The sequence below is a fragment of the Carassius carassius genome, unplaced genomic scaffold, assembly GCF_963082965.1.
Source record: "Carassius carassius unplaced genomic scaffold, fCarCar2.1 SCAFFOLD_60, whole genome shotgun sequence".
Classification (NCBI taxonomy): Eukaryota; Metazoa; Chordata; class Actinopteri; order Cypriniformes; family Cyprinidae; genus Carassius; species Carassius carassius.
Window position 1 is genome coordinate 277,501 of NW_026775084.1, and position 12,500 is coordinate 290,000.

The following is a 12,500-nucleotide window of genomic DNA, read 5'->3' on the forward strand; positions in this document are numbered from 1 at the left end:
TAAGACTGGGCATTGACTCTTTTTTTTTTTTTTTTTTTTATTTATGCAAAACTCTTAGATAATTACTGAAAAATTCCAAAAGTACTGGGCTGCAAAGAGAGGGCTATTTAAAGATCAGCCACTATAACCGCCAGTGCATTATATAAGTAGAGAAGGAAACCTAAAAGCTTACAGCACCTGGTATTCCCAGGCGGTCTCCCATCCAAGTACTAACCAGGCCCAAACCTGCTTAGCTTCCGAGATCAGACGAGATCGGGCATAGCCAGGCTGGCATGGCCGTAAGCGAAGGAGGCTGCAAAGAGAGGGCTATTTAAAGATCAGCCACTATAACTGCCAGTGCATTGTATAAGTAGAGAAGGAAACCTAAAAGCTTACAGCACCTGGTATTCCCAGGCGGTCTCCCATCCAAGTACTAACCAGGCCCAAACCTGCTTAGCTTCCGAGATCAGACGAGATCGGGCATAGCCAGGCTGGTATGGCCGTAAGCGAAGGAGGCTGCAAAGAGAGGGCTATTTAAAGATCAGCCACTATAATCGGTATTTCCAAGCAGTCTCCCATCCAAGTACTAACTGGGCCCAAACCTGCTTAGATTCTGAGATTGGGCATTGACTCTTTATTTATTTAATTTTTTTTTTTGCAAATTTATTACATAATTACTGAAAATTTCCAAAAGTACTAACCAGGCCCAAACCTGTTTCGGTTTTCTAAGACTGGGCATTGACTCTTTTTTTTTTTTTTTTTTTTTATTTATGCAAAACTCTTAGATAATTACTGAAAAATTCCAAAAGTACTGGGCTGCAAAGAGAGGGCTATTTAAAGATCAGCCACTATAACCGCCAGTGCATTATATAAGTAGAGAAGGAAACCTAAAAGCTTACAGCACCTGGTATTCCCAGGCGGTCTCCCATCCAAGTACTAACCAGGCCCAAACCTTCTTAGCTTCCGAGATCAGACGAGATCGGGCATAGCCAGGCTGGTATGGCCGTAAGCGAAGGAGGCTGCAAAGAGAGGGCTATTTAAAGATCAGCCACTATAATCGGTATTTCCAAGCAGTCTCCCATCCAAGTACTAACTGGGCCCAAACCTGCTTAGATTCTGAGATTGGGCATTGACTCTTTATTTATTTAATTTTTTTTTTTGCAAATTTATTACATAATTACTGAAAATTTCCAAAAGTACTAACCAGGCCCAAACCTGTTTCGGTTTTCTAAGACTGGGCATTGACTCTTTTTTTTTTTTTTTTTTTTTTGCTAGATTATTAGACAATTAATGAAAAGTTCCAAAACTACTAAACAGGCCCAAACCTGTTTCGGTTTTCTAAGACTGGGCATTGACTCTTTTTTTTTTTTTTTTTTTTTTGCTAGATTATTAGACAATTAGTGAAAAGTTCCAAAACTACTAAACAGGCCCAAACCTGTTTCGGTTTTCTAAGACTGGGCATTGACTCTTTTTTTTTTTTTTTTTTTTATTTATGCAAAACTCTTAGATAATTACTGAAAAATTCCAAAAGTACTGGGCTGCAAAGAGAGGGCTATTTAAAGATCAGCCACTATAACCGCCAGTGCATTATATAAGTAGAGAAGGAAACCTAAAAGCTTACAGCACCTGGTATTCCCAGGCGGTCTCCCATCCAAGTACTAACCAGGCCCAAACCTGCTTAGCTTCCGAGATCAGACGAGATCGGGCATAGCCAGGCTGGTATGGCCGTAAGCGAAGGAGGCTGCAAAGAGAGGGCTATTTAAAGATCAGCCACTATAATCGGTATTTCCAAGCAGTCTCCCATCCAAGTACTAACTGGGCCCAAACCTGCTTAGATTCTGAGATTGGGCATTGACTCTTTATTTATTTAATTTTTTTTTTTGCAAATTTATTACATAATTACTGAAAATTTCCAAAAGTACTAACCAGGCCCAAACCTGTTTCGGTTTTCTAAGACTGGGCATTGACTCTTTTTTTTTTTTTTTTTTTTCTAGATTATTAGACAATTAATGAAAAGTTCCAAAACTACTAAACAGGCCCAAACCTGTTTCGGTTTTCTAAGACTGGGCATTGACTCTTTTTTTTTTTTTTTTTTTTTTTGCTAGATTATTAGACAATTAGTGGAAAGTTCCAAAACTACTAAACAGGCCCAAACCTGTTTCGGTTTTCTAAGACTGGGCATTGACTCTTTTTTTTTTTTTTTTTTTTTATTTATGCAAAACTCTTAGATAATTACTGAAAAATTCCAAAAGTACTGGGCTGCAAAGAGAGGGCTATTTAAAGATCAGCCACTATAACCGCCAGTGCATTAAATAAGTAGAGAAGGAAACCTAAAAGCTTACAGCACCTGGTATTCCCAGGCGGTCTCCCATCCAAGTACTAACCAGGCCCAAACCTGCTTAGCTTCCGAGATCAGACGAGATCGGGCATAGCCAGGCTGGCATGGCCGTAAGCGAAGGAGGCTGCAAAGAGAGGGCTATTTAAAGATCAGCCACTATAACTGCCAGTGCATTGTATAAGTAGAGAAGGAAACCTAAAAGCTTACAGCACCTGGTATTCCCAGGCGGTCTCCCATCCAAGTACTAACCAGGCCCAAACCTGCTTAGCTTCCGAGATCAGACGAGATCGGGCATAGCCTTTTTTTTTTTTTTTTTTTCTTTTTTATTGAAATTCACAAATTTACAGTTCAATTTCAATTGTTCACATCAAGAAAACATAATCATGTCATTTTTAAACCTTCAGAACATAAATTTTTACCAGTTATACAAAACCTCTTTTCTATCCCCCTCTTTTATGAATTTATTACCGGTTACAAAGAAGTCCTTCACATCATCTCCCCCATATTTACAGCACATTTCAATATCTCTTGTCATTATTGCTTTGAACAAGTCTTTTATTTTGACTTTTCTCCCTTCGAAGTGTGCATAATTCCGTCTAAGTACAACTGCTAATCTAGCATGGCTTAGTACATAATTGATAAACCAAAAGTCTATTGCTGTCTTCTTCTGAAACACTCCAAATAAAAATATTTTACTCCATCCCTCCTCCAAATTCACATCATCAAAGCAATTCTTTTTTAACAGACTTTTTAAGAAAACAAAAAAATCTTTTAATTCATTACATTCCAAAAAATAATGCAAAAAAGTCTCATGGTCAGTGTTACATACATCACACATCACATTATTATCATTATTTATTTTATTTAGTACCACATTTGTATAGATTCTATTGTGTCTGATTAAGAAGTCATTATTTTCACATTCTATAGTATTGTATTTTATATCCATATTTGACCATATTTTCTTTACATCCAAGTCTTCAAACACCCTACTCCATACTTTTTCAGATGCTGGCACTTTTATTTGATCCATTATAAACAAGCCATAGACTTTCTTTACGCTAATGCTTTTTATATTATATTTTTCCCCGTCTTTCATTATGTACATCTCAGGCAAATCCTGTTGTTTTTTCTTTACACAACTCTTTTCTATAACATTCACCCATTTCGATGGTAGACTCGCTTTAATTCTTTCATATATATTGTTTACCTTTACTCTGCTCTCCATGCCATCCAACTCACACACTGAGTCATATATACAGTTATTTCTAAGAAAACCTGGAATAACTTCATAAATAATATCTTTCACTTGCCTTATTCCGGCTTCTAAGAATTTGGGCTCATACAATGTTTTATTATTGTGTTTAAATTTCTCGTTTAAAAACAAAGGCAAATTTATAAATGTGTGCACCTCTGTGCAATCATACTCTGCTTTTGGCAGGAATTGCCTCCATGCCTCCATCACCTCCCTGTATATGTCTGGCATTCCCACAGTCATTGACTGTTTAAAGCCCATATACCACCCATACTCTCCCATTCTTCCAACATCATCAATGTATTTCTTTAAGAATTCTCTCCAACCAAACTCCCATCTTCCTTCCATATATTTTTTAACAGTTTTTATTCTTATTGCCAACTTTTTTGTTTCTAAATCAATCAGCTTTAGTCCACCTTCCTGTTTCCTCGCCACCAATGTTTTTTGTGCAATTTTAACTCCCTTCCCTTCCCATATAAAATCATGTACAATTTTATTTAATTCATTCATCACCCACTCAGGCATTTCAATTACACTCATTACATATACGCATACCGACAGCATAAGATTATTAACCACAATTATTTTCCCTTTTATCCTTAATTTTCTTCCTTTCCATGCAATACAAACTGTTCTTATCTTATTTATCACTCCAGCCCATGTTATATTCCTTGCCTCCTTTGAATCTACCCCCAAATATACACCCAACACTTTCATGTACTTTTCCTCAACCCTCACACCTACATCAGCTCTTTCTACTTCTCCTATATACATTATTTCAGATTTTTCTCTATTTATTTTCGCCCCTGATGCCTTTCCATATTTTTCTACCAACTCTAAGACTTTTTCCACACTGCTTATTTCCCTTACTGTCACTGTTGTGTCATCGGCATACTGGTTAATTACACACTTCCCTCCATATGGCAACTCAATTCCTCTTATTCTCTTGTCTCTCTTAATTAATGATGCCAAAGGTTCAATGGAAAGGGCATATAATAAAGCAGATAGCGGGCAGCCTTGCCGCACTGACCTTCCCACATCAAATGTATCCGTCAATATTCCATTCACCTTTACACAGCTTCTTGCACTTCCATACAATCTCCTCACCCATCCTACCATTCTCTCCCCAAAACCAAACTTTTCTAAGACCTTAAATAAAAACTTGTGTTCGACCCTATCAAAGGCCTTGTTCCAGTCAATCCCCAACACTATCCCACCCTTCCCATCCCTCGTCATATACTCAATCACATCTCTGATTGTTCCAATTGTATCTGCTATATCTCTTCCAGGAATGCTGTAGCTTTGTGTTGGCTGAATAATGTCTCCTATTACTCTTTTCATCCTATTTGCTAAAACTTTGGTAAGTATTTTGTAGTCTGTGTTCAACAAACTAATCGGCCTATAATTTTCTAAATCTAATTTATTCCCCTTTTTAAAAACTAGTGTTATCACTCCCTCTACCATTTTACTTTGTATTATTTCTGTTCTCTCCATTCTCTTATATACTTCCACTAAAATTGGTGCTACATAATTTTTATATAATTTATACCATTCTGTCCCTATCCCATCACTTCCTGGGCTTTTCCCACTTCTTAAACCTTCTATTGCAGCTATAACCTCTTCTTCCTCTATCTCTCTATCACACCATCTCTTTTCTTCTTCTCCTAGCTCCCTCTCTACACACTTCAATACTTCCTCTATACTTGTCTCATCCACACACCCTCTCATATACAACTCACCATAAAACTCTTGCACCCTCTCCAATATCTCTACATAGTCCGTTATTATCTCTCTCTTTTTTGAATATATTTCATGGATATATGTCTTACTTTGCCTTCTTTTTTCTAAACCCAGGAAATACCCTGTGCACTTTTCTCCTTCCAGTGCATATTTCGCCTTACTTCTTAAAATTGCTCCTTTGCATTTTTCCCTCTCATATCTCTCTAACCTCATATTCACTTCTATATATTTTTCCATGCAATATCCTTCTTCATCATCTACTCTGCTGAGTTCTATCCTCACTTGTTCTCTGAGCTCCCTTTCCTCTTTCATCATCCTCTCTTTTCTTTTCTTGCTATACTTTATGCTTAAAGCTTTAATTTTATTTTTTACCTCCTCCCATATCTTACCAATGTCATTATTGAATTCATCTTCCTCCCAGCATTCCTTCAACCACTGATTTTCCTGAAGTAGTAACACTTTCATCTGTTGTCTATACTCCTCTTCTTCAATATACCCTGCATTTAGTATCCACAACCCTCCACCCACCTCTCTCCTTCCGACTTTGATTCTAAATCTAACCCCATCATGATCACTAAAGTTATTCCTCTGATGTCTTATTTCATCAATATAGATTATGGTATCTCCCTGCACAATCACTAGATCAATCCTACTCTGTTTTAATATCCCTTCTCTCATCTGTCTCCTTGTGAACTCTCTCTTCTCTGGATTCTCATGTCTCCATACATCTAGTAATCCCTTATCTCTCATTACTTCCATTAACATTAATCTTGATTTTTCCCACCTGAAACTCCCTCCTTTCCCAACATCCAATCTACTACATATAATGTTAAAATCGCCTACTATTATGCACCTTCCAACAATTAGATCCTTTAGTTCTTCAATACAACACCTCTTATCATTTTCCACATTCGGAACATATATATTAATTAATCTGAATTCAATACCTTTGAATTTAAATTCTATAACTAAAATTCTCCCTACCTGGTCTCTGTACACCTGCCTTACATTTTCAATCCTATCTTTTTTAATCATTATTGCTACACCCCTTGCATTTCTTGCACCATTATTAAAGTATATATCTCCCTTCCATACATCCTTTACTTCTCTCACTTTTCCATCATCCCAATTCGTTTCTTGAATACAAATTATATCACTCCTATATGTAAATTTTAACTCCTTCAACTTGTTAATATTCCTTAACCCATTTGCATTTACTGAAGTAACAGAAACCATGCCAGCAACCCAAAGAAAAATATATTACTTTTTAAACCAAAACATCTAATACCATTTCAGAATTCACGTACCAGAGCGTTGTTCTTTTATCAGTTCAATTCTGTCCTTGTCTCTCTCCGCCTTTCTTTTGACAGTCAGTTTTTGTAGTGTTGTCTGCATTCTTTGAGGAATCTTACTTTCCTTCTTTTGAGGTACTGCTTGTTGCTCTACCTTTTTCTCTTTTTTAGTTCCCACTAGCTTTATATCCTCTTCATACTCTTCCTCCTCTTCATCTTCTTCATCCTGCTTCTCCTCCTCTTCTTCCTTCTCCTCCATCCTTTCCTCATCATCGGCCTCCTCACCAGCTGTTCCAGCTCTCTGTCCCCTTCCAGCTCCATCCTGTCCATTACCGCTTTCTCCTCCATCTTTTGTAACTTCCATGTCATCCTCGCTCACTGTGCTTTGCTTCTCTGTTTGATCGTCCTCCCTCCTCTCATCGTCTTCACTTTGTTCACCCTCCTCCTCTATCACTCTCTCTGTTTGCTCTCCACACTCCCTTGCATAGTGGCCTACCTTGCCACATGAAAAACACTTAAACTCTGGGCATTCTCGAAACAAATGCCCTGTTTTAATGCACAACCTGCATACACGCACCTGCCTGTCATGTATAACACGAAAGTACTCTGTGCCTCTTAATGTTTCAAACCTGGTTGAATATGGGAGTGAGCGAACTTCATCAGTGAACCGGACTTTTAAGAATCTCGTTCCATCTAAAATGTCAGTTCCTGGCCATACCCGGCGCTTAATGGCAGACAATGGTTTAACTCCCCATTCTTCCAGTTTTGCAAAAATCTTCTGATCTTCCAAATAAACTGGCAGGTTAATAAATGACACTACCATTTCATTGTTCACTATGTCTCTGGCATGCACCATTGCTCCTTTTACTCTAACACCGTCCATCAGTTTACTCTTTGCCATATCATCCTTCATTGTAAGTTCGTATGACCTTTCTCCTCTCACTCTGCATCCCACCACTTCTCCACACTCCTTCTTTACACCTCTTAATAAGTCCATCATAGAGATTTTTTCTGTTCCTGCCACTTCAACTTCCACAGTCAACTCTTTGGAATATTTCTCATGGTGTTCTCCACATACCTCTTTTCTGATATTCCTCCTTTCATCGCTTGCATGCATGGAAGTTTGATGTCCTTTTCCGCTGTCATTATCCATGCTTTGTCCATTGTTTGCTTGTCCGGCTTTCATTTTGAGTTCTTTGTTTGCTGCCATGCTTTCTATTTCCATCACAAAAATAAAACTGTATTTGATGGTCCCCCAAACAGCAAAGGCTGCTGGGGGAACACTGTAGACACAAAATAAACTTTAACTTTTGAAGACAGGGGTTATTTCAAAAAATAAAAACGAATTTAAATACTGTTTTAGATGTAAAGTTTCTCTGTTTGCTCTTTCACCAAGTCACTTCCTGGACTGTACCACTATCGGGCATAGCCAGGCTGGTATGGCCGTAAGCGAAGGTGGCTGCAAAGAGAGGGCTATTTAAAGATCAGCCACTATAACTGCCAGTGCATTATATAAGTAGAGAAGGAAACCTAAAAGCTTACAGCACCTGGTATTCCCAGGCGGTCTCCCATCCAAGTACTAACCAGGCCCAAACCTGCTTAGCTTCCGAGATCAGACGAGATCGGGCATAGCCATGCTGGTATGGCCGTAAGCGAACGAGGCTGCAAAGAGAGGGCTATTTAAAGATCAGCCACTATAATCGGTATTTCCAGGCAGTCTCCCATCCAAGTACTAACTGGGCCCAAACCTGCTTAGATTCTGAGATTGGGCATTGACTCTTTATTTATTTAAAAATTTTTTTGCAAATTTATTACATAATTACTGAAAATTTCCAAAAGTACTAACCTGGCCCAAACCTGTTTCGGTTTTCTAAGACTGGGCATTGACTCTTTTTTTTTTTTTTTTTTTATTTATGCAAAACTCTTAGATAATTACTGAAATATTCCAAAAGTACTAGGCTGCAAAGAGAGGGCTATTTAAAGATCAGCCACTATAACCGCCAGTGCATTATATAAGTAGAGAAGGAAACCTAAAAGCTTACAGCACCTGGTATTCCCAGGCGGTCTCCCATCCAAGTACTAACCAGGCCCAAACCTGCTTAGCTTCCGAGATCAGACGAGATCGGGCATAGCCAGGCTGGTATGGCCGTAAGCGAAGGAGGCTGCAAAGAGAGGGCTATTTAAAGATCAGCCACTATAATCGGTATTTCCAAGCAGTCTCCCATCCAAGTACTAACTGGGCCCAAACCTGCTTAGATTCTGAGATTGGGCATTGACTCTTTATTTATTTAATTTTTTTTTTTGCAAATTTATTACATAATTACTGAAAATTTCCAAAAGTACTAACCAGGCCCAAACCTGTTTCGGTTTTCTAAGACTGGGCATTGACTCTTTTTTTTTTTGCTAGATTATTAGACAATTAATGAAAAGTTCCAAAACTACTAAACAGGCCCAAACCTGTTTCGGTTTTCTAAGACTGGGCATTGACTCTTTTTTTTTTTTTTTTTTTTTTTGCTAGATTATTAGACAATTAGTGAAAAGTTCCAAAACTACTAAACAGGCCCAAACCTGTTTCGGTTTTCTAAGACTGGGCATTGACTCTTTTTTTTTTTTTTTTTTTTTACTTATGCAAAACTCTTAGATAATTACTGAAAAATTCCAAAAGTACTGGGCTGCAAAGAGAGGGCTATTTAAAGATCAGCCACTATAACTGCCAGTGCATTATATAAGTAGAGAAGGAAACCTAAAAGCTTACAGCACCTGGTATTCCCAGGCGGTCTCCCATCCAAGTACTAACCAGGCCCAAACCTGCTTAGCTTCCGAGATCAGACGAGATCGGGCATAGCCATGCTGGTATGGCCGTAAGCGAACGAGGCTGCAAAGAGAGGGCTATTTAAAGATCAGCCACTATAATCGGTATTTCCAAGCAGTCTCCCATCCAAGTACTAACTGGGCCCAAACCTGCTTAGATTCTGAGATTGGGCATTGACTCTTTATTTATTTAATTTTTTTTTTTGCAAATTTATTACATAATTACTGAAAATTTCCAAAAGTACTAACCAGGCCCAAACCTGTTTCGGTTTTCTAAGACTGGGCATTGACTCTTTTTTTTTTTGCTAGATTATTAGACAATTAATGAAAAGTTCCAAAACTACTAAACAGGCCCAAACCTGTTTCGGTTTTCTAAGACTGGGCATTGACTCTTTTTTTTTTTTTTTTTTTTTTTGCTAGATTATTAGACAATTAGTGAAAAGTTCCAAAACTACTAAACAGGCCCAAACCTGTTTCGGTTTTCTAAGACTGGGCATTGACTCTTTTTTTTTTTTTTTTTTTTTACTTATGCAAAACTCTTAGATAATTACTGAAAAATTCCAAAAGTACTGGGCTGCAAAGAGAGGGCTATTTAAAGATCAGCCACTATAACTGCCAGTGCATTATATAAGTAGAGAAGGAAACCTAAAAGCTTACAGCACCTGGTATTCCCAGGCGGTCTCCCATCCAAGTACTAACCAGGCCCAAACCTGCTTAGCTTCCGAGATCAGACGAGATCGGGCATAGCCATGCTGGTATGGCCGTAAGCGAACGAGGCTGCAAAGAGAGGGCTATTTAAAGATCAGCCACTATAATCGGTATTTCCAGGCAGTCTCCCATCCAAGTACTAACTGGGCCCAAACCTGCTTAGATTCTGAGATTGGGCATTGACTCTTTATTTATTTAAAAATTTTTTTGCAAATTTATTACATAATTACTGAAAATTTCCAAAAGTACTAACCTGGCCCAAACCTGTTTCGGTTTTCTAAGACTGGGCATTGACTCTTTTTTTTTTTTTTTTTTTATTTATGCAAAACTCTTAGATAATTACTGAAATATTCCAAAAGTACTAGGCTGCAAAGAGAGGGCTATTTAAAGATCAGCCACTATAACCGCCAGTGCATTATATAAGTAGAGAAGGAAACCTAAAAGCTTACAGCACCTGGTATTCCCAGGCGGTCTCCCATCCAAGTACTAACCAGGCCCAAACCTGCTTAGCTTCCGAGATCAGACGAGATCGGGCATAGCCAGGCTGGTATGGCCGTAAGCGAAGGAGGCTGCAAAGAGAGGGCTATTTAAAGATCAGCCACTATAATCGGTATTTCCAAGCAGTCTCCCATCCAAGTACTAACTGGGCCCAAACCTGCTTAGATTCTGAGATTGGGCATTGACTCTTTATTTATTTAATTTTTTTTTTTTGCAAATTTATTACATAATTACTGAAAATTTCCAAAAGTACTAACCAGGCCCAAACCTGTTTCGGTTTTCTAAGACTGGGCATTGACTCTTTTTTTTTTTTTTTTTTTTTTTTTTTTTGCTAGATTATTAGACAATTAATGAAAAGTTCCAAAACTACTAAGCAGGCCCAAACTTGTTTCGGTTTTCTAAGACTGGGCATTGACTCTTTTTTTTTTTTTTTTTTTTTTTTTGCTAGATTATCAGACAATTAGTGAAAAGTTCCAAAACTACTAAACAGGCCCAAACCTGTTTCGGTTTTCTAAGACTGGGCATTGACTCTTTTTTTTTTTTTTTTTTTTTATTTATGCAAAACTCTTAGATAATTACTGAAAAATTCCAAAAGTACTAGGCTGCAAAGAGAGGGCTATTTAAAGATCAGCCACTATAACCGCCAGTGCATTATATAAGTAGAGAAGGAAACCTAAAAGCTTACAGCACCTGGTATTCCCAGGCGGTCTCCCATCCAAGTACTAACCAGGCCCAAACCTGCTTAGCTTCCGAGATCAGACGAGATCAGGCATAGCCAGGCTGGTATGGCCGTGAGCGAATGAGGCTGCAAAGAGAGGGCTATTTAAAGATCAGCCACTATAATCGGTATTTCCAAGCAGTCTCCCATCCAAGTACTAACTGGGCCCATACCTGCTTAGATTCTGAGATTGGGCATTGACTCTTTATTTATTTAATTTTTTTTTTTGCAAATTTATTACATAATTACTGAAAATTTCCAAAAGTACTAACCAGGCCCAAACCTGTTTCGGTTTTCTAAGACTGGGCATTGACTCTTTTTTTTTTTTTTTTGTTTTGCTAGATTATTAGACAATTAGTGAAAAGTTCCAAAACTACTAAACAGGCCCAAACCTGTTTCGGTTTTCTAAGACTGGGCATTGAATCTTTTTTTTTTTTTTTTTTTTTTATTTATGCAAAACTCTTAGATAATTACTGAAAAATTCCAAAAGTACTAGGCTGCAAAGAGAGGGCTATTTAAAGATCAGCCACTATAACCGCCAGTGCATTATATAAGTAGAGAAGGAAACCTAAAAGCTTACAGCACCTGGTATTCCCAGGCGGTCTCCCATCCAAGTACTAACCAGGCCCAAACCTGCTTAGCTTCCGAGATCAGACGAGATCGGGCATAGCCAGGCTGGTATGGCCGTAAGCGAAGGAGGCTGCAAAGAGAGGGCTATTTAAAGATCAGCCACTATAATCGGTATTTCCAAGCAGTCTCCCATCCAAGTACTAACTGGGCCCATACCTGCTTAGATTCTGAGATTGGGCATTGACTCTTTATTTATTTAATTTTTTTTTTTGCAAATTTATTACATAATTACTGAAAATTTCCAAAAGTACTAACCAGGCCCAAACCTGTTTCGGTTTTCTAAGACTGGGCATTGACTCTTTTTTTTTTTTTTTTTTTTTATTTATGCAAAACTCTTAGATAATTACTGAAAAATTCCAAAAGTACTGGGCTGCAAAGAGAGGGCTATTTAAAGATCAGCCACTATAACCGCCAGTGCATTATATAAGTAGAGAAGGAAACCTAAAAGCTTACAGCACCTGGTATTCCCAGGCGGTCTCCCATCCAAGTACTAACCAGGCCCAAACCTTCTTAGCTTCCGAGATCAGACGA

General features: G+C 38.1%; 13 non-coding genes across 13 annotated transcripts in view; all 13 read right to left on the minus strand.

Annotated features, from left to right (window-relative positions):
- Positions 1–165: 165 nt before the first annotated feature.
- On the minus strand, positions 166–284 carry LOC132135350 (5S ribosomal RNA). The gene has a single exon (XR_009430298.1). It is a non-coding gene; the product is annotated as a 5S ribosomal RNA (ribosomal RNA).
- An 84-nt stretch (positions 285–368) lies between these two features.
- Positions 369–487, minus strand: LOC132136394 (5S ribosomal RNA). The gene has a single exon (XR_009431262.1). It is a non-coding gene; the product is annotated as a 5S ribosomal RNA (ribosomal RNA).
- Positions 488–871: 384 nt separating this feature from the next.
- LOC132135847 (5S ribosomal RNA) lies at positions 872–990 on the minus strand. Its single transcript, XR_009430767.1, has one exon. It is a non-coding gene; the product is annotated as a 5S ribosomal RNA (ribosomal RNA).
- Positions 991–1,593: 603 nt separating this feature from the next.
- Positions 1,594–1,712, minus strand: LOC132136395 (5S ribosomal RNA). Its single transcript, XR_009431263.1, has one exon. It is a non-coding gene; the product is annotated as a 5S ribosomal RNA (ribosomal RNA).
- A 602-nt stretch (positions 1,713–2,314) lies between these two features.
- LOC132135351 (5S ribosomal RNA) lies at positions 2,315–2,433 on the minus strand. Its single transcript, XR_009430299.1, has one exon. It is a non-coding gene; the product is annotated as a 5S ribosomal RNA (ribosomal RNA).
- Positions 2,434–8,139: 5,706 nt separating this feature from the next.
- On the minus strand, positions 8,140–8,258 carry LOC132135637 (5S ribosomal RNA). The gene has a single exon (XR_009430570.1). It is a non-coding gene; the product is annotated as a 5S ribosomal RNA (ribosomal RNA).
- A 381-nt stretch (positions 8,259–8,639) lies between these two features.
- Positions 8,640–8,758, minus strand: LOC132136397 (5S ribosomal RNA). The gene has a single exon (XR_009431265.1). It is a non-coding gene; the product is annotated as a 5S ribosomal RNA (ribosomal RNA).
- A 594-nt stretch (positions 8,759–9,352) lies between these two features.
- On the minus strand, positions 9,353–9,471 carry LOC132135638 (5S ribosomal RNA). Its single transcript, XR_009430571.1, has one exon. It is a non-coding gene; the product is annotated as a 5S ribosomal RNA (ribosomal RNA).
- A 594-nt stretch (positions 9,472–10,065) lies between these two features.
- On the minus strand, positions 10,066–10,184 carry LOC132135640 (5S ribosomal RNA). Its single transcript, XR_009430573.1, has one exon. It is a non-coding gene; the product is annotated as a 5S ribosomal RNA (ribosomal RNA).
- Positions 10,185–10,565: 381 nt separating this feature from the next.
- Positions 10,566–10,684, minus strand: LOC132136398 (5S ribosomal RNA). The gene has a single exon (XR_009431266.1). It is a non-coding gene; the product is annotated as a 5S ribosomal RNA (ribosomal RNA).
- Positions 10,685–11,299: 615 nt separating this feature from the next.
- Positions 11,300–11,418, minus strand: LOC132135966 (5S ribosomal RNA). The gene has a single exon (XR_009430877.1). It is a non-coding gene; the product is annotated as a 5S ribosomal RNA (ribosomal RNA).
- Positions 11,419–11,912: 494 nt separating this feature from the next.
- On the minus strand, positions 11,913–12,031 carry LOC132136399 (5S ribosomal RNA). Its single transcript, XR_009431267.1, has one exon. It is a non-coding gene; the product is annotated as a 5S ribosomal RNA (ribosomal RNA).
- Positions 12,032–12,415: 384 nt separating this feature from the next.
- The window catches only part of LOC132135848 (5S ribosomal RNA), a 119-nt gene continuing 34 nt past the window's right edge, over positions 12,416–12,500 (minus strand). The window contains exon 1 of the ribosomal RNA XR_009430768.1: positions 12,416–12,500. This exon is cut by the window's right edge and continues 34 nt beyond it. This is a non-coding gene — a ribosomal RNA (5S ribosomal RNA).